Here is a 27,627-nt window from a genome sequence, read left to right as displayed (position 1 = left end):
CGCAGCCCATTTTACTTCCATCCGTATAGACTGTAGTGTCGAAGTTGTTTAGAGAGAATCCCTTATTCCATTCTTCCTTAGTTGGAAAGAGAGTGGCAAAATTCCTATTGAAAGTTACCGTCGGGACGATGTAGTCAGTTCTCAGCGAGATTAACTGAGTTTGTCGCAATAATAGACTAGCATGACCATAAGTTTTTTCTCTCCAGCGACCCGCTTCGTTTAACCTAAATGCACTCATGGTTGCCGTCTTCTTAATATGTAGGTCTATTGGAATAACGTGTGTCAGTACATTGAGAGCCTCTCTAGGACATGATCTGATTGCACCGACCGTTATTGCACATGCTGATCTTTGTATTCTGCCGAGTAGTTTGGTATTGTACTCTCTCCCTAGAGCCTTCCACCAAACTACCGAACCATACGATCGTATAACCGTCTTATACAGCCATAATGTATGCTTAGGCTGAAGACCCCATCTTCTTCCAAGCATACGTTTACAGGCATATAAAGCAATTTCTGCCTTCCTTACCCGTTCTTCAACATTTAATTTCCAGCTTAGTTTGGAGTCCAGAATTACCCCTAAGTACTTTGCGCTGGGTGATAGTGAGAGAGTTTGTCCGTTAATATTTGGTAAGGTAAAAGGTGGTACCTTATATCTGGTGGTGAAAAGCATAAGCTCTGTTTTACGTGGGTTTAAACCTAGGCCACAGCCTGTGGCCCAAGAGTTAAGCTCGCCTAATGCCCTCTGGATGATCCCACTGATCGTATTAGGACACAGTCCTGACGCCATTAACACCACATCATCAGCGTACGCCACCGCTTTTACCCCACCTCTATTAAGTTTTATTAAGATTTTGCTAATAACGCATAACCAGAGAAGTGGAGACAGTACTCCCCCCTGTGGGGTGCCTCTGTGGACCTTCTTGGTTATACTGATATTGCCCATATTAGCTTTGATGATCCTGGTTTTTAGCATAGAGATGACCCAATTACTGATGCAATTGTCCACCTCTAAGTCTATCAACGCCCGTTGGATCGCATCTGTACTAACATTGTTAAAGGCGCCTTCTATGTCCAAGAATGCCGCCATGGTATAATGTTTGTTCTCTAGAGAGCCCTCTATTGTTCCGATTACCTCGTGAAGCGCTGTCTCCGTAGATTTGCCTTTAAGGTATGCATGTTGTGCAGTAGATATACCAGAGCTCTCCAAAGAGCTTCTAAGATATATATCCAAAAGTCTTTCAAAGGTTTTTAACAGGAAAGACGAAAGACTGATTGGCCTATAGTCCTTCGCTGATTCATGTCCCCTCCTGCCTATTTTTGGAATGAAGACGACCTTGACTAGTTTCCAACTATCTGGAATATGACCTAGGTTTAAACACGCTTTAAAAATTTCCTCTAGCCATGGTAGGATACAGTCCAAGGTTTCCTGTAACATCTTTGGGATGATCCCATCTGGCCCTGGAGATTTAAAAGGTGAAAAAGATTTAATTGCCCATGCAACTTTCTCCTTTGTAATTATTTCTTTTGCGAGGTGCTGTGGATTATATTGGCTCCGCCTAATACTTCCCCTCCCACTTTCGTGGACGCTGCACCCCGGGAAATGCGTGTTTAGCAGAAGTTCTAGCGATTCCTCTGTCGTAGCTGTCCAAGTACCATCAGGTTTCTTGACCCAAGAAGCCATTGAATGATCTTTGGACAGAACACGGCTAAGCCTGGCAGAATCCCTGGTGGATTCGATTGACGAACAGAATTCGCTCCAGCTCTCTTTCTTGGCGGCCCTAATTGCCTTCTTGTACTGTCTCCGACTCTCTTTGTACAATTGCCAATTTCCTGTCGAGTAGCTGAGGTTAAACGTTGATCTGGATTTTTCCCTTAGTTTTGAGAGCTCACTGCTCCACCAAGGGGGATGGGATTTTTTACTAAATTTTATGGGGCAGGACGTTTTGTAGGCCCTACTAAATGCCTTCTCCAGTGTTGTGACCCTACTCTCAAGGCTTTCGGTGAGTGGAGTGTTCGAGAGAAAGATTCTGCGTAAGATTTTTGGACCTTTGCACGTTGGCAACGGCGAATATCGCAGACGATGGAACGATGAGCTGTATGAGCTTTACGACGACATAGACATAGCGCAGCGAATAAAGATCCAGCGGCTACGTTGGCTGGGTCATGTCGTCCGAATGGATACAAACGCTCCGGCTTTGAAAGTATTCGATGCGGTACCAGCTGGTGGTAGCAGAGGAAGAGGAAGGCCTCCACTGCGTTGGAAAGATCAGGTGGAGAAGGACTTGGCTTCACTTGGTGTGTCCAACTGGCGCCGGTTAGCACGAGAAAGAAACGACTGGCGCGCTTTGTTAAACTCGGCCAAAATCGCGTAAGCGGTTATAGCGCCAATTAAGAAGAAGAAGAACTGCATTGTACTCAATGCTCCCTTCCCCTCTAGTATAGGCAGTAGTCTATTGCAAATAATACGCTCGAGTATTTTGCCCGTGGTGTCCAGTAGGCAAATCGGCCGGTACGAGGACGGATTATCGGCTGCTCCTTTTCCTTTTGGTATTAACACAAGTCGTTGCAATTTCCACTGTGTAGGGAAAACACCTTCGTCTAGGCATTTTTGTAGTACCGCAACAAATATTTCGGGACGCAAACGGATAGCCGCCTTAAGGGCTACATTTGGTATGCCATCCGGCCCCGGTGCTTTTCGGTCGCCGATTTTCTTGCACGCTTCCATTATCTCTATTGCGGATACGACTGGAATCTGTTGGGTGTTTACGGTATCTGCAGATTCTAATCTATCTATACTCGGTCCCTGGGGAAATAGCGTCACTACAATTCGATTAAGAATAACTGGACATACGACTGATGGAGCTCGTTGTCCCGCCAGTTTCTTTAGTACCATTTTGTATGCAGTACCCCATGGGTTTATGTCCGCATCGTTGCACAGTTGTTGAAAGCTCTCGACTTTACTTTTTTTAATCTCTTCTTGTAGCGCTTTCCTTGCCATTCGAAAGTGCGTTAGCACCGTTTCATAGCAAGCTCTGCCCCTGGACCTTTGCATTTTACGCCGCGCTTGCAGGCAGATCCGTCTCAGTTGCGCTATCTCCTCAGTCCACCAATAGCAGGGCGCTCCTTGTCGATTTGGCCTTCTTATTGGCATTGTTGCATCGCAAGCTGGTGGTGGTGTGGCGTACAACATTTGAAAAGGTATGTTTGTATGTGTCATAGAGTTGGGGGTAAACATAAAAGTAAAATCAGTTGTCACGGGTTAGTTTTCTCGGGAGACGTCTCCATATACTTGCATGTATTTACACTTACATGCGAGAGTCGTTTGAAAAGTCCGTGCAAACATATCATTTGGGGTAAACCTTTTTTTATCGACATAGTCTCCTGTTAGTCTTAATCATCACGTCCAACGCTGTTCTAGTTTGCTGATCACTTCAGAATAATAGGATTTGACCAAATATGAAAAATAGCCATTCGTTTCAGCAATCACCTCTTCGTTTGAATAAAGCCATTTTTCCGCCAGCCACTTATTCAAATTGGGGAGGAAATAATAATCCGAAAAATCCAAAGGAAGCCAATTATGTAGAATGGGACGGATGTGAAACGAGTTGGAACCCTATTTCCATTAATTTTGCGACCACAACTGAAGGCGAGAGCTAGTAAATTTGTGGCATAATCCGATATAACTGGCGTTTATACTCCTTTTTGAGTGTTTGGTCGAGCTTTTATGGCGTCCGCTTTCATGTTTTCCGTTATCTGATCATCATCATCAGGCAGCGTTATAGTTCGGGGTGAGCTTTCGCTTCATTTAAAATTTTCTTCCACGCGCCACGACTTTTGGTTATTTCTCTTCAGTTTATTTTCCTCCAGACCCTCTTTTTCAAGTCAATGATGACTTGGTCTAGCCAGTGCAGTTTTGAACGTTCTCGCACTTTCGAAACCAGCGAGTTATAAGTGGTCAAGGTTTTTTGCAGGCGGTCTTTCCAGGATCCGGCACTCGAAGTGCAAATTTCGAAAATTCACCCATGTCAACCAGCAGCACAAAAACTGAAGCAAGAAATTTTAAAGGAGTTTGACAAAAGATTTGCCACCATAGAACAGTCTTTTCTCTTAGCTGCATCCACTATCTTGGATCCAAGGTTTAAAAGGGTTAATTTAAAGGATCCAGTGGCTTTGGCGTCGGTATTACGATATATTCGTGCTGAAATGACCAAAAATGATGACAATATGGAAACAGCAAGTGAGTCATCGATGGAATCAGAACACGATTTTGACTTCTGGGCTCCACACAAAACTCTCGCGCACAAAAAAAAAGAGAGCATGTGACGATGTGCAACCTCAAGACGAGCTCTCTTTTTATTTAAACTCCCAAGTTTTGCCACTTAAATCGAACGTAGTAGATGCTTGGGATGACATGAAAACAGTTTATCCGAAGCTCTATGAAGTCTCTAAAAATTATTGCCATTTGATTGGCACATCAGTGCCTGCGGAACGGTTGTTCTCCAAGGCCGGATCCACCGCAACATTAAAAAAAACCGACTGACAACTAAACGGCTGTCAAAATAATTATTTCTACAAACTTGGCTAAATAAAAAATAAGGGGATGAATTAATAATTTGTAAAATGTGTAAACAAATAATCACAAAAAAATATTCATATAACTGTGTATGTAAACGCATATAAATTTTCTTTATAAAATTATATGTTTAAATGAATGAATAAATTAATAAAAGAATTTTTTCAAGTAAATTGTTTTTAATTATTTTAATGCATTATCGTAGCTTTTTGAAACAGGGGTCTCAATTGTTTTATCATTATATTTTATAAATCGACAATTAATCGATTAATTCTTATTAATTGCAATTAATCGCAAATCAATTATTTTACTTCCGCAATTAATCATATGATTAATTAATCGATTCTTTTTTTTTTTTGCATTTGAAATCCATTACTAATTTTTTTCGCGTTTACTCTCGGCAAAATGCTTCCGCGCGCTTGTAAACAAAGCTCTGGACTGTCATTTAGCCAACTAACTGACGGCTGATGCCCGCGAGCGGTATGAAGTTGGTTACACTTCGAGTGCTGAACCCTGAACTTTATATATTTTTCTAATCTACGGCCCAATTCTGTCTTAAGCTTGTACTAAGTAGTGCCTATAAGCCTAACATAATAAAAATAATATAAAAATTACAATAAAATAGATTTGTATGTCTTGTATGCTTTACCAGCGACAAATTTAGAAATTCAATGAAAATTTACCGATTTTTCCAACACGATAATTACCTGCTCAGTGAGCCGGTAACAAATTAGGTTCCAGCAAAGTGTATGAAAAAAAGTGTGTTAATACAGAAAGCTAGGGTTACCATATAACCCCCATTGCAGAAGCTGTGGCGACCTCTTAGAGAAGCATACTTTTGAGCATTTTCTCTGTAAATGTCCGGGTTTGGCTGCTAGACGACTTCGGCCACTGAGCGCTCCTTTCTTCGACAGTCTGGGGCAGTGCACCAACCTGCATCCAATCAATCTCCTCTATTATATCAACAGCTCTGGCTGGCTGAAGATATTTGCCTGTTGGAGGTCTCATAATGGTATCCAAACTGCGCTTTAGTGCTAGTGCCAGACCGGCACTTCAACCATTCCACCTACCTACCTACTGAAAGCGTTGACTTGTTGCGTAAAATTTTTCAAATTCGTTAACCCTTTTTGGAAATATTTAATTTAAAATTTCAATTTACCATTCCGTTTGGTTCATTTGGTGGGTAGTATCAGTATCATTTCAGTAGCCTTTAAAAGTACCATGAGAAGTCGAATGCTCGGGTTAAAGAGCTAAGGTTCAGCGTTTTCGTTTTTTCATTTATTTGGCTGGCCAAAGTGAACTCTTAATGAACTTGCAAACCTATCGGGTTCTAATTTTAAGGAATAAATTAAATATCGTCAATATTAAATATCATTACTTTTGTTTTTTTATTCCATAATTCTGGATGATTGTTTTTTTAATACGATTTCATTGTAAGTGACAGACTTTTATCGTACCTCGATTTGTGAAGTTTATAGGGTCAATGAACTCAAATCTGGCACTATAACTGCAACTCAAGCAACCGGATCCAATGTGAAGTACGGAAAGCATTGAGAAGGAGCTGATCTCAGCAAACATTGGTTCTAATGAGTTTAAGGTATAATCTCACATCTAAATTACAAAGTTCAAAACGACGGATCTAATTCGATAGAGAGAGAGAGAGAGAGAGAAAGAGCCAAAGAGTTTTCGAAATAGCACATGAAGAAATGGAGCTCCAGCTTTTCTGCGCTGTGCTGAGAAATAAGTTGTGTAATTTCCAACAAGCTGAGAACGACGACGAATCGACATTTCGGATTCCTCTTCCATACTTCGCTCTATAAACTACGCGAACAGATTTATTTAAATTTTTGTTTTTCAAAGTAAATTTCCACAATTCGGAGGCGTTATTCTGCGATTTATGATTACTTGCAAAACCTCACTGAACAGAAATGTCAACACAGTTTGCCATTCTCAGCTGTCAAACTTTAGTTATCGATATCGATAGTTCTCGTGCAGCTAAAAAAGCACCCGATACAAGTGGTGCAGCATTTTTTTTTGCTTTATTTTTTGATTTTTCAAGTTTTTAAATTTTAAAATCTTTTCTTTCACCCTCTATCGCTCGCAGTCGATTTTGTTCTTAATTGGCTTTATGGTAAACTTGCCTCAAGGCAAGATGCAGTTACACCTTTGAGTGCGGACAATGGCTGCTCACCTTGAAGACAAAGCCAACGAAGTGCAAATATGTATTTTTCCATTTTACATTGCAACATTTGTCAGCTTTTCCGAGTTGTCCACTTGAGAAACCAAGGTCTCTGCAATATGTTTTACTACTGTTTCTCAAGTGCCCCATTTTTATGTTTTCCACGCTTTTCGCCTCATAATGCCTCGTTATTTTAAACATTTCACGGAATTTCAATATAATTAAATACATTTTGCGCCGCTTTTGTGTGGTTCTTCTGCCGGTAGCTGCCACTGCCACTATGCACTATTTCTTGTACGTGTGCTGCGGGTCGCCGCTAACGTCTGTCACTTGATCTCATCATCCTGTCAATTGGGTGCAGCACTTGAAGTGTGAAGTGGATTTTTGTTGACAACTTCGCTCCTTCACGACTTAGCATTTGGAGAATATCCAGTCTCCCCTTTCGAGGGCTGTGCGCAATGAAAGCATTGATGTTCTTGCCATAAGTAAATACATACAAATATTACGCTCGGACTTATTTGTTTATTTAGACTCCTGCCATAGAAATTTATGCTCTCTATTTTTGTCTTTCGAAAAATTTCAAAAGCAGAAAAATTTGTTGTTAATTAGTAAAGCAGCCACAAACAATCCACTTGTCGCCCTGCCAGTTCAGGCGATTTGTGTATTTGGATTTTACACACAAATAACTCTACTGCGCATACAAACAAAAACATTCCCATATACATACTTGTATGTGTGTACTTATTCTCCCAGGATTTAGTCGGTGTGTCTTTTTTCTGCTTTTGTTGTCTTGTTTATTTAACCAAATGTGCTTGAGGCCCATTTACTTTTGCTCTTTTTTCGGTGCTTCATTGGTCCTGCGTACTTTCTGGTGTTTTTCCTCTGGTTTGCGTCATTTTGCTGCCATCCCAGCAATTTACCTTTCCTTTTATCGCTCGTCCATTCTAGTGACCATGTCGATGTGTGTGTAATGGTGTTTGTTGGTTTTACTTATTGCTATTTGTATTTAACTAATTTTAGTTTTTGTGGGTGTTCACTTTTGGGGATTAGCAAGTTGAAAGTCGACTGTTCAACTATTCAACTATTGAAGCAACAAACCAAACATGGAATTTTCATAACATTTAATAAACAAACTTTAACAGAACTTTTGCAGTGTTTACGAGCTTGTTTGAGTTTTTCTGGCTCATGCTACTTCGAAAAACTAGATTTATTGAAGTTCTTTGAATTCTACGCAGCTATACTAACATATGCACACATAAAAATTTAACTATTGAAATAATTTTCTACTTTTCTAAATTTCTAAATTTCCATTTTTTCCTACTGTGAGTGAGAGCAGGGATATTTAGTTTAAGTCGAAATAACAGAACAGCAAAAATAATAGTGAGTGGAGGAATATTGCATATTTTGGATGACATTTTTTTGGTCGCCAAGAAGTTTTGTTCTCGCTGGATCCCTATTATTGACATCAATAGTAACATAGAAAATGTTGATTCTGAATTGATAAGGCAGGAAAAACTCTCCACTAGAAGGTGAAAAATACTATAAAAGCTGAGGAACTTAGACCACACTTCCTAATTTGGAAAACAATATTAGAAACGGTGGTTAAAAACCAACTTATATTCTATATTGAGTTCAATAATATTTTCATAAAGGAACAATCCGGTTTCAGGGCAAAGCATTCATGCGAAATTGCGCTTAACTTGGTACCGTCGCAGTGGAAGGAAGACCTCAATTCCAAGATTAATGTAGTAACAGTATTTATTGACCTTAAAAGAGCTTTGATCGGGAAATAATATTAAAAAAATTGGAATATATTGGTGTGGAGAATATTGAACTTGAATGGTTCCGTAGTTTCTTGTCAGACTGGAAGCAACAAACACTTATAGACTCATCTATGTCAAGAAAGGTAGGAGTCGAAATTGGCTTACCACAGGGGCCGATCCTAGCTTCCATATTTTTCAATGTTTATATTAATGATATAAATACAGCATTGAAATATTGCAAGATAAGTCTATTCGCTGACGATACTCTCTTACTCTACTCTAGAAATGATCAGAGACTTGAATTGGCTAAGCGTGAAACAGTAAATATTTTACCACGGTATGAAATTCGATTTTAATATATATAAAGCAGGGCAGGTTACCGTATTATCTGAGTGATAATATTAGATACATACATAAATGAAACCCATTGATAAGAAAAGTATTTTCTATAAAGGATTAAAATGTTATAACGAACTACCAACTCAAATTAAAAATTCTGTTAACATGAGCACTTTCAAGAGGCTGCTATTTAATCACGGTAAAACGTTGCCGATTAGATAGAAACTAGATCCTTCATTTTCTAGCAGTAGGAATATGTATTTCAGTAACTATGTTAAACTATAAATTACGCTGTAAAACTTGATAACTGTAAACTATAATTTGTTTTACTGTACACATAGGAATATTATTATTGTACTACTTAACATATAAGTTCTCATCTGAGGCTTTGTGTATGTTTTCATTGAGGGAGGTTTTTAAGTGGCGGGTCCCAAACCCAGCGCACAGCCAGCTATCCTGGAATGTTTCGCCTTCTCAATTTAGCTCACTCCCGAATGGGTGTACGGTAGCAAGGCGAATGGGTCTGCTGGTGAACGAGGACAAAACGAAGTTCCTGCTATTATCAAACAAACAGTCGGCGCACTCGCGTATCGGCACCCACGTCACTGTTGACAGTTATGATTTCGAGGTTGTGAAGGACTTCGTATACTTAGGAACCAGCATTAACACCGATAAAAATGTCAGCCTTGAAATCTAACGTAGAATCTCTCTTGCCAACAAGTGGTACTTTGGAATAAGTAGGCAATTGAGTAGTAAAGTCCCCTCTCGACGAACAAAACTAACACTCTATAAGGCTCTCATCGCCCGTCCTAACGTACGGCGCAGAAGCTTGGACGATGACAACATCCGATGAAGCGAACTTGGAGTGTTTGAGAGAAAGATTCTGCGTAAGATTTTTGGACCTTTGCACGTTGACAACGGCGAATATCGCAAATGATGGAACGATGAGCTGTATGAGCTTTACGACGACATAGACATAGCGCAGCGAATTAAGGTCCAGCGGGTACGTTGGCTGGGTCATGTCGTCCGAATGGATACAAACGTCTGAAAGTATTTGATGCGGTACCAGCTGGTGGTAGCAGAGGAAGAGGAAGGCCTCCTCTGCGTTGGAAAGATCAGGTGGAGAAGGACTTGACTTCACTTGGTGTGCCCAATTGGCGGCGGTTAGAACGAGAAAGAAACGACTGGTGCGCTTTGTTAAACTCGGCCAAAATCGCGTAAGCGGTTATCGCGGCAATTAAGAAGAAGAAGACTTAACATATAAGCACATAAATGTATAAATTAGGTTTTAAGACCGTAAAAAGTAAATAAATAAAATCAATAAATAAATAATTTCACTATTGCGGAAATGCCCAAAAAAGGATTCGTGTCGATGGTGTAAAGAAACGTCAGCCGCAGTGATTCAAAACACGTCTCTGACATCGTCGCAGAGGACGAGTTTGGATGTAGGCATATGAGCCGAAAACAAAAGAGCAATCGTCAGTGTGGGTTTTACCTTACGAGTTCAATTCAACAAAAGTTGTTCGAGGAAGGCGCAGCTCAAAGCAAATGGTCGCCTTTTTTTTGGGAATATCTGGTTATGTTGCCATTTTATCATTAGAGACACTTAAGGGGAGCCGGTGGTCTAGAAATTTCAAAAAACGAATTTTTGTTTTTTCAATAATTCGAATTTTGATGCGGAAACTCCCAATATTATAGCTTCTACAACCCATTAACTACGTAAAGAGCGGTACGCGCGTTTCTGTACCTCAAATTTTAAATTCATTTATCTGGAAACGGCTTTATTCGGCCTGGTGTTGCCAAAAAAAAAACAATATTCCACCGAATCGTTTGAAATTTTAATATGTTGTTCACAACCTCAATGGCTATCGCCCTTACTAGAATTATATTATTATTTAAATTATTTCGTATTTTTTTCATTAAAAAACTGAAAAAAAACCGATTTTTAGAGTGACAAACTCAATACCTGGCCATTTCGACAATTTCTTTTTGACGCAGCTACAGTCATACTAAAATTTTATTGGTTTTTGCTTTTCAGCTAAATAGAGGAGCCAAAATGGACAACACCGTCCAGGTCCAACTCTTCTGCGGGGTCAACTTCAGCGACATTTTTAAAATTATTAAAATAATTTTGACGTGATAACGTCTTATAATTCGATTTAACAGGCTGCACGCACGAAAAAATGTGTCGTTGCCTTGCTCATTTGTCGTTACCTTGCTCATTGCCGTTACCTTGAATGAACTGCAAGCGAAAGCGCGGAACGAACGACAAAGCAAACAAAGCAAACGAACGGCAACGTTCGACATCTTGCTCTCTCCTACTTAAGTGAGCGTATATATGTATGTATATGTGCATATGTACATATATAAATTCACGTATTTGTACTTGCATATGCCTTCTTATTGATTATTATTAATTTAATTTACTTGAAGAATTTAAAATAAAACCAAGTTGTTAATAATACCTGTTGTTTTAATGTTATTAATATGTATATAATTTTTTGACGTGATAACGTCTTATAATTCTATGTAGCCGGCTGCACGCACCAAAAAATGCGTCGTTACCTTGCTTGAACAGCATGTTATGTTATGTTATGTTATGTTATGTTATGTTATGTTATGTTATGTTATGTTATGTTATGTTATGTTATGTTATGTTATGTTATGTTATGTTATGTTATGTTATGTTATGTTATGTTATGTTATGTTATGTTATGTTATGTTATGTTATGTTATGTTATGTTATGTTATGTTATGTTATGTTATGTTATGTTATGTTATGTTATGTTATGTTATGTTATGTTATGTTATGTTATGTTATGTTATGTTATGTTATGTTATGTTATGTTATGTTATGTTATGTTATGTTATGTTATGTTATGTTATGTTATGTTATGTTATGTTAATGTTACGTCATTCTCTATATCCATACAAAATATCTATCAAACAAATAAAATTAAAATTTTCTTTTGAAAAATGCAACCATTCAACCAGTATTTTCGTATGACGTTATCACGTTAAACTATCGTCAGTAAAACCTCTTTTTTTCATTTTTGTATGTAAAAGAAGTTAAATAAAAAGCCTAAAAAAATTAAATATCGTATCTTCTTTTCTGTGCCTGCTGACATATAGTAACACGTCTAGATATCAAAAATCTGACGAACTTCATCAGCAGCATAAAACGGCTAACACAACCGCAAATTAGTCACTGCTCATAGTCCACAAATACTTAACCCCCCACCCCTCTTCTTTGCGTCCTATCGTTTTTCTTTCACCTCTTTTTCCCCCCTTGCAATGGTATCACAAAGGATGAACCAATCTTCTTTCCTCCTAGTGAGCCCACTTTCTGGGCAACCATTACAACATAACCTAACTTAACCCTAAATTTTCGAGCTCCTGACCACCGAGACCACTTAACATAACTAATTCTGAGCGGTACACAACCATTTGTTTGCCAGGAGTTTTCGCAGAATTAAGAAAAACCAACCGTCCAACCGCCGAAGACGAATCCTCCTTCATCAAGAGGCAATGGGAGCTCTCGAGTATTGGCAAGAGAGTTTTTGAGCACTCAAAATATCAAATTATCAAATATCAAATTAATTTGCCTTAAAACATGGCGTGGGCGGCGAGATCCCGCTTCCGTGCCTAAAATGAGAATCTCGTATGAGATACGTGATGCTTTGTTTTGGCTAAAAGTGAGAATCTCGTGTAAAATACGAAATTATTCTTACTCTCGAGAAAATATTTCATTGAAAGTGACTCACAGAATCGTCGATTTATTCGTAAGACAAAGTGTAAATGGGTGATCTGGCTTAGAGTCTTGATTGATCTCTTCAAATTCAATGATCCTTTCAAATTCAAATAGTAATACGCCGTAGCTGAATGGGTACGAGCGACTCTGATTCGGAAGTGCACAGGTTCGAAAGCCCGGGCACGAGGCACCAATTAATAGCAAAAGTGTTTTCTTATGGCGGTCGCCCCATAGCAGACAATGGCACATACAAGAGAGTTTTTGAGCACTTAAAAGATTGTATAAATGGGTCATCCGTTTTACAGCGCTGATTTGACTCATAATGATTTCATTTCTTTCCCGAACATCAAAAACAAAATGCGAGGTCAACGTTTTTTAACGCCTGAAGAAGCTGTTGAAGCCTTTAAACAGCTCGTTTAGGAGGTATCCACTTCTGAGTGGCAAAAGTGCCTTGGTTGAAGCAAATACGAAGGTATATTGACTTTCAAAGAGTAAATTTTGAAAAATAAAATTAAGACATTTTTATTATTATTTTACTGTGTTTTCATTATTGCACACAAAATACAAAACATAAAAGGCAACCCTCCTATTTTACAGGGTACATACGTTAGTTCAGAACATGCATTCGAGTATATGTGGCTATAACTTCCCGAAACCATACTTTTTCTTTTTGCTTTTTTCAGATAAGACAAGGATGACTACCACTTAGCTCAAGTCATAAAGAAAAATGCAGTTATCGTCGCTGTATGTGAAAATCAGACTGATTTAGAAATCTCTAATTTTGTTAAATGGGATTGTTCATTCAGGTGGCAAGTTAGAAAATGATAATGTGGGAAAAGATCATACCTTCGATGGAAGGACCGAGTCGAGGAAACCCTACATCGCTTGGTGTAACAATTGGAGAAGGGGCACGCAAAGCAAGGCCGTCTGGCGAGACTTTTTGCAGTCGGCCTTAATCTGGTAACAGGTTGTGATCAGGCCATATAAGTAAATAAGTAAGTAAGGGGCCCTTCATTCGTTCTTAACGTTCGCCGGGAATTGGAAGCATCAGACGGCGATGCAGAATCTGTTCAAAAACATAAAAAACACGAGGAACGCTCCAACACTTTCCAATCTACATAATTTACTTTCAACAAGTGCAAGCGATCATTGCCTAGAGCCTTCAAAATGAATGAGTGGCCTTAGCTTAAGGACATTTTTTTTAAATAACAAAATGGCGGACTTTTGAAAAAAGGTATGTTTTTCGGGTGGAAATCAGACTGTAGTTTGCCATTGTAGCACCTGCCAAAGTGAAAAGTCAACAGAATAATAATCAGTTTAACTTTTTCGTTTCAGATGTCCCGAAGAACCAAAATCCTGTTGACAATCCACCTATCTTTTTTTAAGACGCTTACTTTGGAGCCACACTACTACAAAAAAATATGTCAAAAAAACTATACTATAAAAACATACTATAAAATCAAAACGATCGCATTTTAGTTTCTTAAAAAAAAATACCTTACAAAATATCTATAAAAAATTAGTATTTGACCAGACTACTACCTCAATGGGAGCTTAATGTTTCTGAGGGTCTTATTCGTCGAGTTGTCCGAGTCGGGTTGAAGATTTCCGGTATAAGTCCTACGTTATGTGCAGAAGACAGTTTATGTCGAAGCAAACACATGAACAGCGAGTTATCCCATTTAAACGCCTTCTATACAAAACCAAACACCCTCAAGCTCCTGAAATGTAATGGTTTTTTTTCTGATTGTGAAGATATGATCAGAAAGGCAGATAGCTATGCTCTAAACGTACAGAGGTTCTATGGTCATGTACCCGAAGTTCCCAGCCACTGTTGTGATTTTATGTGCTGTGAGCAACAAAGGACATGGCAAGTCATGAGGAAAGTCATGCCACCACAATTCTTTGAGGATTTGAAGTGAATTCCGCTGCCTTTGTTGAGTTTCTAGAGTCAGTAGGGGAACCCTGGATTGACATTGTACGCGGTGACTGCCCATATATCTTTAAACAAGACTCTGCTCCTTCACACAAAGCGATGGCGATACAAGATTTGATGGTTGAACATTACAATGACCACATAACACCGAGCTTATGGCCACCTAACTCTCCAGGCCTTAATGCTATGGACTACTACGTGTGGGACGTAGTTGACCTAATGCTATGGGTTACTACGTATGGGGAGTAGTTGAGCGTGAAACAAAAAAAGCATTCTCATAATACCAATTCTTCTCTGCACGTTGGAAGTAATACCGTTAAGTTGATTCCGGTATACAATCGGTTACTAGCGCGCATAGCGCAAGTTATTTCAGTTTAGCGAAATTTTATTGAATGATTTTATGGATATATTTATAATAAGTTAATGCTGTGTGTGCACCCTGAACATGCCATATATTTATGTTTATGTAAATACATTTCTCTCACGCAAGATTTCCGAGATTTTCAAGTTAATTGAACTATAAAAAATCGAGCTATCTTTTGAATTAATCAGCTTATTAGCCCTGAGTTACAAATTTTACATTAAAAAAAAACATACAGGTACGCAACTGGGTAAAAAAAGAAAAAAAGCAGAAACTCATGACTGGCATCTGTCATGTCATCACCAAATGCCATTACGTTCAATGTTTGATGCCAGCATTTCGTTATGCCAACAAAATTGTAACGACAATTGCCGCAAGCCATTTCATCAGCCAACTGCCATTGATGTCTTTATGCTACATTTTCGTTGAAAAAATCGTACATGAACACACTGAAACATACACATACACACACTCATACAGATAGTATAAATTGTATGAAGTATTTATTTACTTTTGCTTAATCCAAAAAGGTGAACTTCCTGTTTTACCCATTCCTGCTGTAATTATGCCGCTTTTGAGGGAGAGCAAACTGTGCCTTAATTCCGAAATGCGCAACCAAATTTCTGGTGTGGGCACAAATCATTTTGACTTATTACCTTCATTTTTCTTCTGGCCGGGTCTAGACTGCTGAGTCAATTTGTTGCGTTTTTTTCGTTTTGAAATCTTAGAATCCCTAAAAAAAATATTTGTTCACGCGTGTGTGTTCGTGTTATATGTTAACATTGGGCTCGTAAGTGCTCACACCGAGCTTTCTAATTTTTCTTACAACTACCGGCCGACATGGCCGGGTAATTACTAAATTATAGGGTTAACCTTTGTGCCTTATTAGACTCATTTACAAAACTCAGTTTCTCGTTACCACAGATCGCATTTGCTTTCTGCTTTTTCTTACGACAATATTTCATGATCAGTAGATATCATCTATAAATTTTGTTTTTCGTTCTGTTTCTGTGGCTAATTACACAGTTGGAAATTTGAATGACGGCTGATTTATTGTACTGAGTTGGTTGGCATAATTTCCTAAAATGGATGAGTCAGCTGGAAGGAATCCCCAAATGTTAGAGTAATGTAAAAAATGGGCTAATACATATCTATGTTTATATATTTTTGTGCTTACTAGCAAAAACTTGTTATTAAAAATATTTATTTTTAGTATTTGACATTTTTGACATTTGCTGGTCACAGAATCTTAAATGCTTAAATGAAGTCTTGCCAGAAGGTTTGATATGATTCCCATATTATGAATGGGCCTTCAAAAAACGTGGATATGTAATTTAGAGCATTAACATGGGCCTACGTTTCTAAACGCAAGCTCTTTATCAGCTCTATGGCTTTGTAGTCTCCCATTCAGTAACTTAGGAAATAGGGACTGGCACTTGAAGTGTACCCAACTTCAGACCGCCCGCATCAGCTATCTGTTAGTTGGGTAAATTGCAGTCCAGAGTATTGTTTATAAACGCATGGAAGCATTTTGTCGAAAGTAAACGCGAAAAAAGAAAATCTCGAATGGATTTCAAACGTCATGGAGGTGGTCATCAGAAGACTGCAACGTCACATGAAATGGTCAAATGTGAGGAAGTGACTTGAGCGAAATCCCCGACGAAGTATCAATCAAATTGCGAATGAACTGAAAGTAATTGACCGCCGCATCCGCCGCATACTGAAAAATGATCTCAAAGTCAAGCCTTGCAAGATCCAAACGGCACATGATCTCACACCAAAGCATCAACAAGTCAGGCTTGAGAGAGCGAAGGAGTTGCCTCGCTTGACCGAAAGCGGTCATTTTCCGAACATTGTATTTTCTGACGAGACAAGGTTTATTTCACCGACCGTTCAGATGAGAATTTGAGTCACCGATTGGCCACCAAGAGGCAGCATCCGCCACGATAAAGGTTTGGGCTCTTGCAACCGCAGATGGGCGCTCTCCAATCGTTTTCATCGACCCTGGCATCAAGGTAAATGCGAATTAACATCGAGAAAGTATTTTGGAGGTTGCTTTGAAATCGTGAACAGACAAACATTTCGGTGGCAGACCATGAACATTTCCACAGGACTCGGCACCGTTTCACAAAGCTCGAGTGAACCAAGAATGGCTAAAAAACAACGTTCCGAACTTCACAATCGTCCACACAATGGCTCTCAAAGTCATTAGATGTGAATCCGATGGATTATTGTATTTGCGTCATTTTGGAGAGCGATGTCGGAACTAAAAGATTCACCAGTCCCGAGGCACTGAAAGAAGCCATTGTCCGCGAGTGGGGCAAAATACCTGCAAATCACATTCGGGCAGCTTGCGGTTCGTTTCAGGACCGTCTCAAGGCCATAGTCAAGGCAAAATATGGCCATATCGAGCAAAAGTAAATTGATTCTTGGAAAAGGTAGGCATCTCAAACAGTGTACTCTGCCCAGCTTGGGAAGATGGCTGACCACTTCCTCTGCGTCTATCCCGCCTTGGGTCGAATCAGGTTTGATGTCATTGGGACTGATGTGTGCTGGGTCCTTGGCACCGCAAGATCTACTCAGATTTCTTCGGAGATTTAAAGAAAATTGAAAGGGAATCCAAGTTCAGTACAACGAACTTAATTAATGTCTGAGTGCTGCACTTGCTAGTTATTCCGACAAAAAAAAACACAAAAATTGATTCTTAATTTTGTATTATTTTCACACATTTTTTACGTTGAATTGAAAAAGTAGTTTTCCAAACCAAATTTATGGCCTTCGAGTGCTGGGCCCTGTATTTGTGCTAATTCCATTTTTTGTGACAATTTTTGGCCCGTTTCTGAAATTAAATGGTTGACTAAACTCTTATTAAATTTTGACTGCACCAGAACCAGAAATTTCCAAAATATAAATTTTCAATTTTTCATTTGAAGCTACTTAGCTCTTTCACTTCCTTTTCCTCTCTCCACACTTTCCACATCTGCTTTCGAGTTATAAATCGCAAACTACAGAAACGCCTATAAAAATGTTTTCGTTTCAATTGTCACTTGATGAGCGCATAAATCTCCTAAATATGACAGCGAACACATAAACACATAACCAAATCGAAAACCCAGAAAAATAATGACAATAAACCATGACAATAATTGGAAAAGTAGCAAACAGCAAACGAAGCCGAGCCAATGCTGTTGCGAGTACGTGAACATCTTGACGGCACTGAACTCCAGGCGAATTTTCGTCACTTTCGGATCAGTGGCAGATCGTTAAATGCTGAGCGATGCGCAGAATGAGGAAGTGAACCCTTCGATTCATGCACTCACAATACCAGATGTACCCAAGTACAGGAGAGTCGTATATCAGTATGAGGGGTGTGCCCCGACGCGACGCTGCGGTTCAAATGCGATGGGTGGTGATGTGCTGCGGATTACCGCATCAAACTTTTTTTGTTTTGTAGGCGACATTCACTGCCGCCGTGTGTGTTTGAGACTCATGCAGAAGGCGGGAAGACAAGGAAAATTGCTTATGATTTGGGGACACCTATAAATTTTAATTTTTATTAAATTGTGCTTCATTCTGACTTTTATGTTTGAGCAACAATGCTTTTGAAAACTGCCTTTTAGATATTATGTAAGGTTTTGGAATATTATTTAAAAGTGAATGTGCGAGCTTGTTGCCCACAGATATGGACTCAAAAAATATCTTATGTCATGATACAAAACAAAAAAAAAAAAAAAAAAACAAAAATACATAAAACAAAAGCTCGACATATTTTTTCATATGGAGGAAAACACGCAACACTTTCAGCAGAAAAAATTGTCAAAAATCAACGCGGTTTTTAGCCACCTGAAACTAGCTCTTTATTATATCAAAATTCAATGGACTAAAAAAAGAATTTAAAAAAAAATACCAAATACGGTTCAGAATAACATTGCTTTACTAAAATGGCAAAATACACAACTATGAAGTAGCTGTCGTATGTTGCAAGGGAAGTGCTTTCCGCAAGCCCCTTAAATTGAAGCCTATGAACGACAAGTAATTGCAATAATCACCACTAAAGCATCTAAGAAACTTTTATTTATTTTGAAAATTTTGTTATCAGGCTAGCATTCTGAAACTAGCTTTACTGCATTCACAAGTCAGAGTTGAAAAAACATTTTCCTTGCCATATCTGACTGCACTTTAAAGGAGAGGAGCTCCTAAGCATTATATGTACAGCTGAAAACTGAAAAAAGGTATTAAGAGGAACATTTTTTCACACACATACATACACTGATTGTGGCATACAACATTATTAATGTTGACATTATTGCTGCGGTTGTGTTTTGTGACATTTTTATGGCGAATTTAAGACACGCAAACTGGCTGTCACCCTCTGGCAGGTCGAAATGGTATGCCACATATGTATGTGCTGAGCTTGCCACTCTGCCAAGAATAGAATTTATATATACATACATATATAATTGGCGCGTACACCCTTTTCGCGTGTTTGGACGAGCTCCTCCTCCTATTTGTGGTGTGCGTCTTGATGTTGTTCCACAAATGGAGAGACCTACAGTTTCAAGCCGACTCCGAACGGCAAATATTATTATGCTATTAAAAAAACCGCTATTAGAAAAATGTTTATCTTAAATTTTGGTGTTTCACCGAGATTCGAACCGACGTTCTCTCTGTGAATTCCACCAACCTATTCGGCTACGGCGACCGTCGAGAATAGAACTTACCTACATATAAAACGCGTTAAACAAGGAATTTGGCTATGAGCTACAAAGTTTCTCCGAGGAATTGCTTCAGTTAATAACTGTTTAGTAGACAATTTGTTGATACTTTTACTCTCGCTTTTAGAAGCAACTTTTATGACTTTTCCTTAAAAAGGTTTCAAGCTGACTTGTAAGAAGCGATGCTAGAGGGCTAAAGTATACCACAAAAATGGAACTGCTGAAATTCTACTATTGAGAATAGTATTTATGTCAGATATCAACTTATAACACTTCTAGAGGTATTTTTAAGATTTCTGCTACTAAGATTTGAACGTTCACTTTAAAGAAATTAGTTGTGCTGGGGTATAATTTTTATCTACAGGTGGTCTTCTTCTGAAGTAATTTCGGAATTAAATTGTCGCTTCTGTTCAGTGTTTAGTGTAATTATTTGAAGCGTGAGAAATTAAAAAACAAAAACGATATTTTTGCTTAGTTTTAAGGCAGACATTCTTAGGAATAAACTAAGACGCTTCCGATAAGAATACCTAATATTTAATTAAATGTGTCGGAGAGTGCGGTGGACTTTTTTTCTCTACCGATTGACTTAGAAATTGGCACAATTTATATAAAAAAAATTCTACAATTTATAAAAATTTTATAATTTTTTCAGCTGAGTTTTTTTGGGGGAAAAAATATTCAAATACTCCAATTTGTCATGTTTTTTCAAAAACGGTTACATCGCTTTTTTGGGTTTTATATGGGTTAATGAAAAAAAAATTATAATTGTTTTCAGCTTAGTTTTTTTAGGAAATATTCAAATATTCCAATACGGTTACCTCACTTTATTTCTTTTATATGAGTTTTCTAAAAAAAAAGATTATAATTAATTAATTAATTGATTATTAATTAATAATTAATAATTTATATATTTTTTTTAATTTTCCAATTTATACAAATTTTTTTTTTAGCTTAATTTTTTAGGGGGAAAAATATTCGAATACTTCAAATTGCCAACATTTTTTTTCAATAACGTCACTTTTTTTCGTTTTATATGGGCCTGGTTTCCCGTACTGTACACAATTCTGTGCTCCAAAAGTACCCATGAGCATATAAAATAGTTTTGAAAAATTGTGGGCAGCAATTCACAAAAACGTAGTTGGGTGTCTTTACGCCACCCTTTCTCAAAACCTGACATGCTAAATATGTCAACCTACACTCAATTAAAGCTTGAATATTACACTATACCTACAATATGACACAAAACTTATCATCCATTGCGGTTTTGAATAACTTTTCTACTGAATAATGAAAATTGGCTTTGAGTGATGGAATTTTTTATTTATTTTTGGAGCGCGTAAATCCATTGCTTGTCTGTTTGCCTACTGCAGCTGTCTGGCTCAGAAGAGTCAAATATGATTGACGTTCGACGCCATTTGCAAAAATGCTAAATCTTTCGATAGGGTGATTAATTTTGTGCCACCTTGTACAGGGATACATGCAAGTTAAAAAAATTAAATATAATAAATAAATAAACAACTTTGCATAAAATGGGGTCAACTCTTTGAGGTCCAGGGTTTACGATCGAAGCTCATAAAAACGATTATTAAGGGTTTTTTGTGTCGCTGATTCAAGCTGGCTAGTAAATAAATGTGAAAATTTTTGGGTCTAATAGTTTCGTTAAAAAAAAATTCTGCATACCAATCAACATTTTTTGCCGTTCGGGGTGGTCTCCCCCTTACAAAACGTTTTATATTAAAAATTAGATCGCATATCTATTAAAAAAATCTGTATATGATCATATATATAACTAGAGAGCATTGATGTGTAGAGAAATATCAGGAACAAATGGAATGGTTACATGTTAAATGCTGACAAAAATGGGCTAAGAAATTTGAATAATTCCAACATGACTGGGGAAAAGTTAGCATACGAAAGATACCATATGAGAGTTAACATATGAGAGTTAACATACCAAAGTTAACATTGGAGAGTTAACATATGAGAGTTAACATGCATACCTCAGCTTAGTCAAAAATATTAAATATGGAGTTTGCATTGAAATGTAAAATACCATCATTTGATCTTAGGCAAAATAAAACAACATCAGAATTTGTACATTTTTCCTTCTTACTTTTTTGCCATTGGCATTTTGCATGTGCAAATGAGTTATTTCGTGTGAAATTAATGGATTATTTCTCAATATATAAGTTTGCATGCATGAATGTGGAATTTTAAGTATCTAATTAGCTGCATTGTATTGATATACTATATTAAATGTACGAGTATTATAGAAATTATTTGCCCGAAAAGGTGTATTAAAAATAAAAAGTAAACTTTGTAACATTAATTTACATCAAGGATTATTATTCGTCAATATGTTGTACTTATAAATTACAATATTATGTATATTCATGTAATAAAAGGTGTTGAATAAATACAACATCTATCATTCATATTTATTTATTTATGTTTACGCGTTGGTTTTTGCGCGCTTACATGAAGCTCTATGAAAATATGAATTTGATTTGGTCTAGGGAGTTATTGTAATACAAACCAGGCTAACAGGAAGGCATACATATATACATACAACCACACATTTTTTCCATTATATGGCGCAATTTTGATATAAAACCAAAATGAACAAATCAAATGGGCCAATCAAATGAACAATACAAAAAACAGGTACTAATTTTAAAATACATTTTTTCATACTCTGTCCCTGTCAATTATCTGCGGTCGCCATATTAATTCATCTCTTGCTGTTAAATTGTGGTGCAGCAATTTGTAAGAGGAATTTCGCAGACAGGTGTTGTTGCTCTCCAAAATGAGGAACGGGCCAGGACGGGCCTTCAGTAAACATCAATGTTCGCCAGTGTAATGCTAATATTTCTAAATAATCGAAAATAAATCTTCTTCTCTTAATTGGCGCGATAACCGCTTACGCGATTTTGGCCGAGTTTAACAAAGCGCACCAGTCGTTTCTTTCTCGTGCTAACCGGCGCCAATTGGGCACACCAAGTGAAGCCAAGTCCTTCTCCACCTGATCTTTCCAACGCAAAGGAGGGCTTCCACTCCCTCTGCTACCACCAGCTGGTACCGCATCGAATACTTTCAGAGCCGGAGCGTTTGTATCCATTCGGACGATATGCTCCAGCCAACGTAGCCGCTGGATCTTTATTCGCTACGCTATGTCTATGTGGTCGTAAAGCTCATACATCTCATCGTTCTATCGCCTGCGATATTCGCCGTTGCCAAGGTGCAAAGGTCCAAAAATCTTACCCACAAGCTTTCTCTCAAACACTACAAGAGTCGCTTCATCGGATGTTGTCATCGTCCACGCTTTTGCGCTATACGTTAGGACGGGCATGATGAGAGCCTTGTAGAATGTTAGTTTTGTTCGTCGAGAGAGGACTTTACTGCACAGCAGCCTGCTTAGTCCAAAGTAGCACTTACTGGTAACAGAGATTCTCTGTTGGATTTAAAGGCTGACATATCGGGGTAAATGCTGGTTCCTAAATAAACGAAGTCTTTTACAACCTCGAAATCATAACTGTCAACAGTGACGTGGGTGCCGATACGTGAGTGCGCCGACTGTTTGTTTGATGATAGGAGGTACTTTGTTTTGTCCTCGTTCACCATCAGACCCATTTACTTTGCAATTGTACGTACTTATAAAAAATTGTGCCTGAGGGATTAAGTTCTGTGGCTCGTACGATGATCTGCAACATCAGGTTAAAGAAGTCACACGACAGCCGTATTAGTTTTGTGGGGATACCAAATTCAGATATCGCAACATACAGAGTGGCGAATCTTCTGGCTATCTGTTGTGATTGCAGCTTTTCGATGTTGATCATTCTTTGTGTAGGTAGATGTACATTTTTGGTGCACAGAGGCGTGTGCGTAGTTTGGCTGTAACGAGGTAATGATCTGAGTCGATGTTGGGTCCTCGAATCGGACGTACATCTAATACACTAGAAGCGTGTCTTCCATGATCGATTTGGTTTCGCGTTTTTCGGTCAGGAGACAGCCAGGTAGCTTGGTGTATCTTCTTATGCTGGAATCTGGTGCTGCAGATTACCATGTTTCGGGCCCCGTCGAAGCCGATCAGCCCCTGTCCGTTTCCGGATTTTTATGTCGTGGCGGGGGCAGCGCTCATAGGAACGTTCCATGCGCTCATAGAAAGAATCTTTGGTCGCATCGTCCTTCTTTTCCGTCGGGGCGTGGGCGCAAATCAGCGAGATGTTAGAAAAACGGGGTTTGATGCGGATTATTGCTCGTCCTATGCAAGGTCCTATGTTTCTTGAATGGCAGTGATGTCAGCCTTTACTCTCACGAGTACATCAACCAGCCGGGCAGAGTATTTTGTTTAATATATTATTTAATTTTTGAATAAAGATAAAGCTGCAACCTTACACGAATAGGGCAACTTGCAAAACTTAGAAAGCAAATTCTTGTCTAAGCTCAAAACTCATCATTGCTTGAGCAACTAATTGATTTATGCACATGCATATGTGTGTGTGTATACACCAGAACTGCTCATCTAAGTTAATAGGATATAAAAACGTATAATTTTTTGCTTCTATCTAACTGAAAGTGAATTTGAATGCTTCATAAATAAATGTAAATACATCTGAAAGCTTGAAAATGACATTTTATTCAATTACATAATTTACTTTCATTAAATTGATAAATAATACAGTTAAGCCAGAAATGGTAAAATTTATTAATAACATAATCAAGTTCGTAATGTTTGGTTCGTTACTAAAAAAAAATTATCGACTTTGGGGATTTCGAAAAATGCCAAAATTAGACGCCAAAGAGTAAATAAATTTAATTGAAAGCTACGTGGCTATAAAAATGTCCAATAAATGAAAGGTGAGCCGAGTGTCAATACAAAAATATGACAGTACTTGTAAACCGACAGTAAAGCCCAAAAGCACCCCCAAAAAATCGACACGAATGATAGTTGGCCCTGGAAAACAACGACATTATGAGATGAGTGCAAGTCAAATAAATCCGGCCCGAGTTAACCAAAAGCCATTGCTTAACATATTAAATGATAAGTTTAATGGGTGGAAACAATGAGTTTTGTATATTCCTGTGTGTGTGAATGGATTTTGTAAAAAATTTGTGTAGAATAATGCACTTGACACTCCCACATAACAACCCAATGACATAATTATAGTATTTTCCGAAGGCCTACAATTTATTGATGATTGACTGAAATCAGTTGGAGAAGGCAGGAATGCGTATGTAGGCATATATGTCTGCACATATGTATGTATATGATTTATTCATATTTTTTCTATAATTAATTCATAGATTAACAGTGATAAATTGTAGATAATTGGAACTGTTTATGTACTTCCTTCCGTTCAAAATCTGCTCTTTTATTTCCTATGGGATCACATGAATTTGAATTGATTCCATTTGCTGGTGTCTATACGAAAATAGGGATACCATTTTTATTGAAAAGTGAAAGTCTTGCGTGAAGTTTGAAAACAATGGGAAAATTATTCAAATTACTTGAGTTCTCTATGGTTCAAGCAGCTACGTCAGGCGCTTGTTAGGTGAAATGGTTGAAGTGCCTTTCGGCACTCCCCAAGTACCATTCAAGCGCTTGTTACTCAGCGGAGATTTACACTAAAAAGTCGCAACTTCAAACATGCGAGAGCACTTCCAACTGTTGAATGCTAAAACTATAGAGTGACCGTAGGAGCCAAGTGTAATTCTACCGGAAAAGATAAGTGCCTAGACACAGTAAGTAATGGGCGCAATAAAACCTTGGCTTTCACCAACCTGCGGCGTAAGATAAAATCAGTAACAGATGATAAGGCCACCATATATTGATAAGTTTTGACTATATACCGTGCAACTTCTCCTAGCGGACGTCTCTATTAACTGTATGGTGAAAAGATTTTTAGAGGTGTACTCCCAAGCAGACCGTTATTCGGCTCTGAGCGAATTTGAGAGATATGCCGACGCCATTCGTTTTGTGTTTCACAAAATTTAACTTTAGCTGAGTGAAACACAAAACGAATGACATACATATAGGGTTATCTAATAAGAGGTGTTATTTTGACATTCAAAGAAAAATGCTATTTTTTAATATAAATGATCGGATGTTTATTTCATTATAAAGAGGAAGGTATGACGTTAATAGTGGCGAATAACATCAGGCAAATGGCCACCACGACCACGCTTACAGGAGAATGTTTTTTTCATGAAATTGTCCTCGATAGCCTCACGAATTCCATCTTTGAGGTCTTGAATCGACCCTGGGCTGTTGGCGTAGACCTTCTCTTTCACGTGGCCTCAAAGAAAAAAGTCAGAAGGTGTTAAATCACAAGATCTCGGTGGCCAATTGTGATCACCTCTTCGAGAGATAACACGATCCGGAAACTTTTCCCGTAAAAGATCAATGGTTTCGTAGCTTGAGTGGCACGTAGCGCCGTCGTCGTCTTGTTGAAAATAAACGTTGTCCAGATCAATACCACCTACTTCCGGCTATAAAAAATCGTTAATCACCTCTCGATAGCGCAATCCATTCACAAATAACACCTGTTATTGGAAAACCGTTTAGAATCCAAAGTTCCTCTCAAACAAATTTTTTTTACCATACCTAACGAGCAAACCTGGTATCTATCCTCCTTGCATTAACCGGACACCTCCCTTGAGCGAAAATTTTTTTTATACCAAATCTTATGTATCCGGAGAAGTTACTTCTTTTGAGTGGACAATTCTATTGGACTGATAAAAACTGAGGGAGGTTTCACTGTATACATATATTTTTTTCAAATTCAATTAAATAATTTTTTTTATAAAAATGAATTTATTTCAAGCAAAGACTATCGTCCTCCTCGGCAAGCAATAGCAAATCTCCGGGCGTATTTCTGCTCTCTATCTCTCACTCTCTCATTTTACTTTTTCATTCAACTAAACAATTCGAAAAAGCTCCTCAAAAAAACCCTCTGCAGTTCGGAGGTGGGTGAACAAATTCGACAAATTTTCTTAAAAATTTCAAGATTTTTAAGCAGAACTAAAAAAATATTGGGTATGCAGCCCTTATTATTTTTTAATCTAACAAAGTGCAAATTTTATTTTGCTAAAAAATTTGTTTGATTTTTGATAATTTTTTTGGCCTTCATAGAGAATATACCAAACTTCTCTCTCAATATTAAAGTGAATCAAAGTAAAAGATAAATAAATAAATAGTCAAAAATTTTAATTTTGATACAAGTTTACTTTATATTTATCCACAAAAACAATAACAAAAAACGTGGACCCTAACCAAGAAATGACAAATTTCCGATCAGAACAGTTTTTTTAAAAACTATTTGCCGCTAAAGAAAAGCGCTAAAAGAAACACTATTCTTAAAAGGGATAACAAAAGAAATAAATATACAAAATTTTATACATTGTTTATTAGTACTTAAACTTTATTAAAAAAATGTATTCAATTTTTTCTTTACGAAAATTAGTAAATAAAAAAACACGTGAACCAAAGTACAATGAAAAAAAAAGTTGCTTCACGGTCTGCATCCTTTCTCCTTGAAATGTTGATGGATCTGTAAAATGTAAAAAAAAATTGTACGATAAAGTTGTAGTTATAGTCTATCGAGCCGGATTTTTGAATTTCGAAAAATTGTGTAATTTACGGCATTAAAAAAAAGTATGCTTTTACGTCATAAATGTCGCACTTTAATTATGTTTATAAAAATGTTTAATAAAAATATAGAATATTTAAAAACAACCGCATCAAAAAATATTAAAAACTGTATGAGTTATCATGCAGACCGTGCCGGAAAAAGTAGTTTCGAGAAAAACGAGTTTCAACTTTCAAGTGCATTTCGCTTGAAGTCGCTTCGAATGATCAAAAACCACCAACCTTTAGTTTCATAAACATGAGCATATCGACCCCTTACATAGTCGCATAATGTTTTATATATGTATGTCCCTATACATACATACTTTAGAATAACAAAACAATTGACGGGCTGAATGGCTCCGAAAGTAACGGCCAGCTGC

Source organism: Anastrepha obliqua, chromosome 3 (assembly GCF_027943255.1).
Source record: "Anastrepha obliqua isolate idAnaObli1 chromosome 3, idAnaObli1_1.0, whole genome shotgun sequence".
Lineage (NCBI taxonomy): Eukaryota > Metazoa > Arthropoda > Insecta > Diptera > Tephritidae > Anastrepha > Anastrepha obliqua.
The sequence above is the reverse complement of the archived record's forward strand: the minus strand, read 5'-3'. Positions refer to the sequence as shown.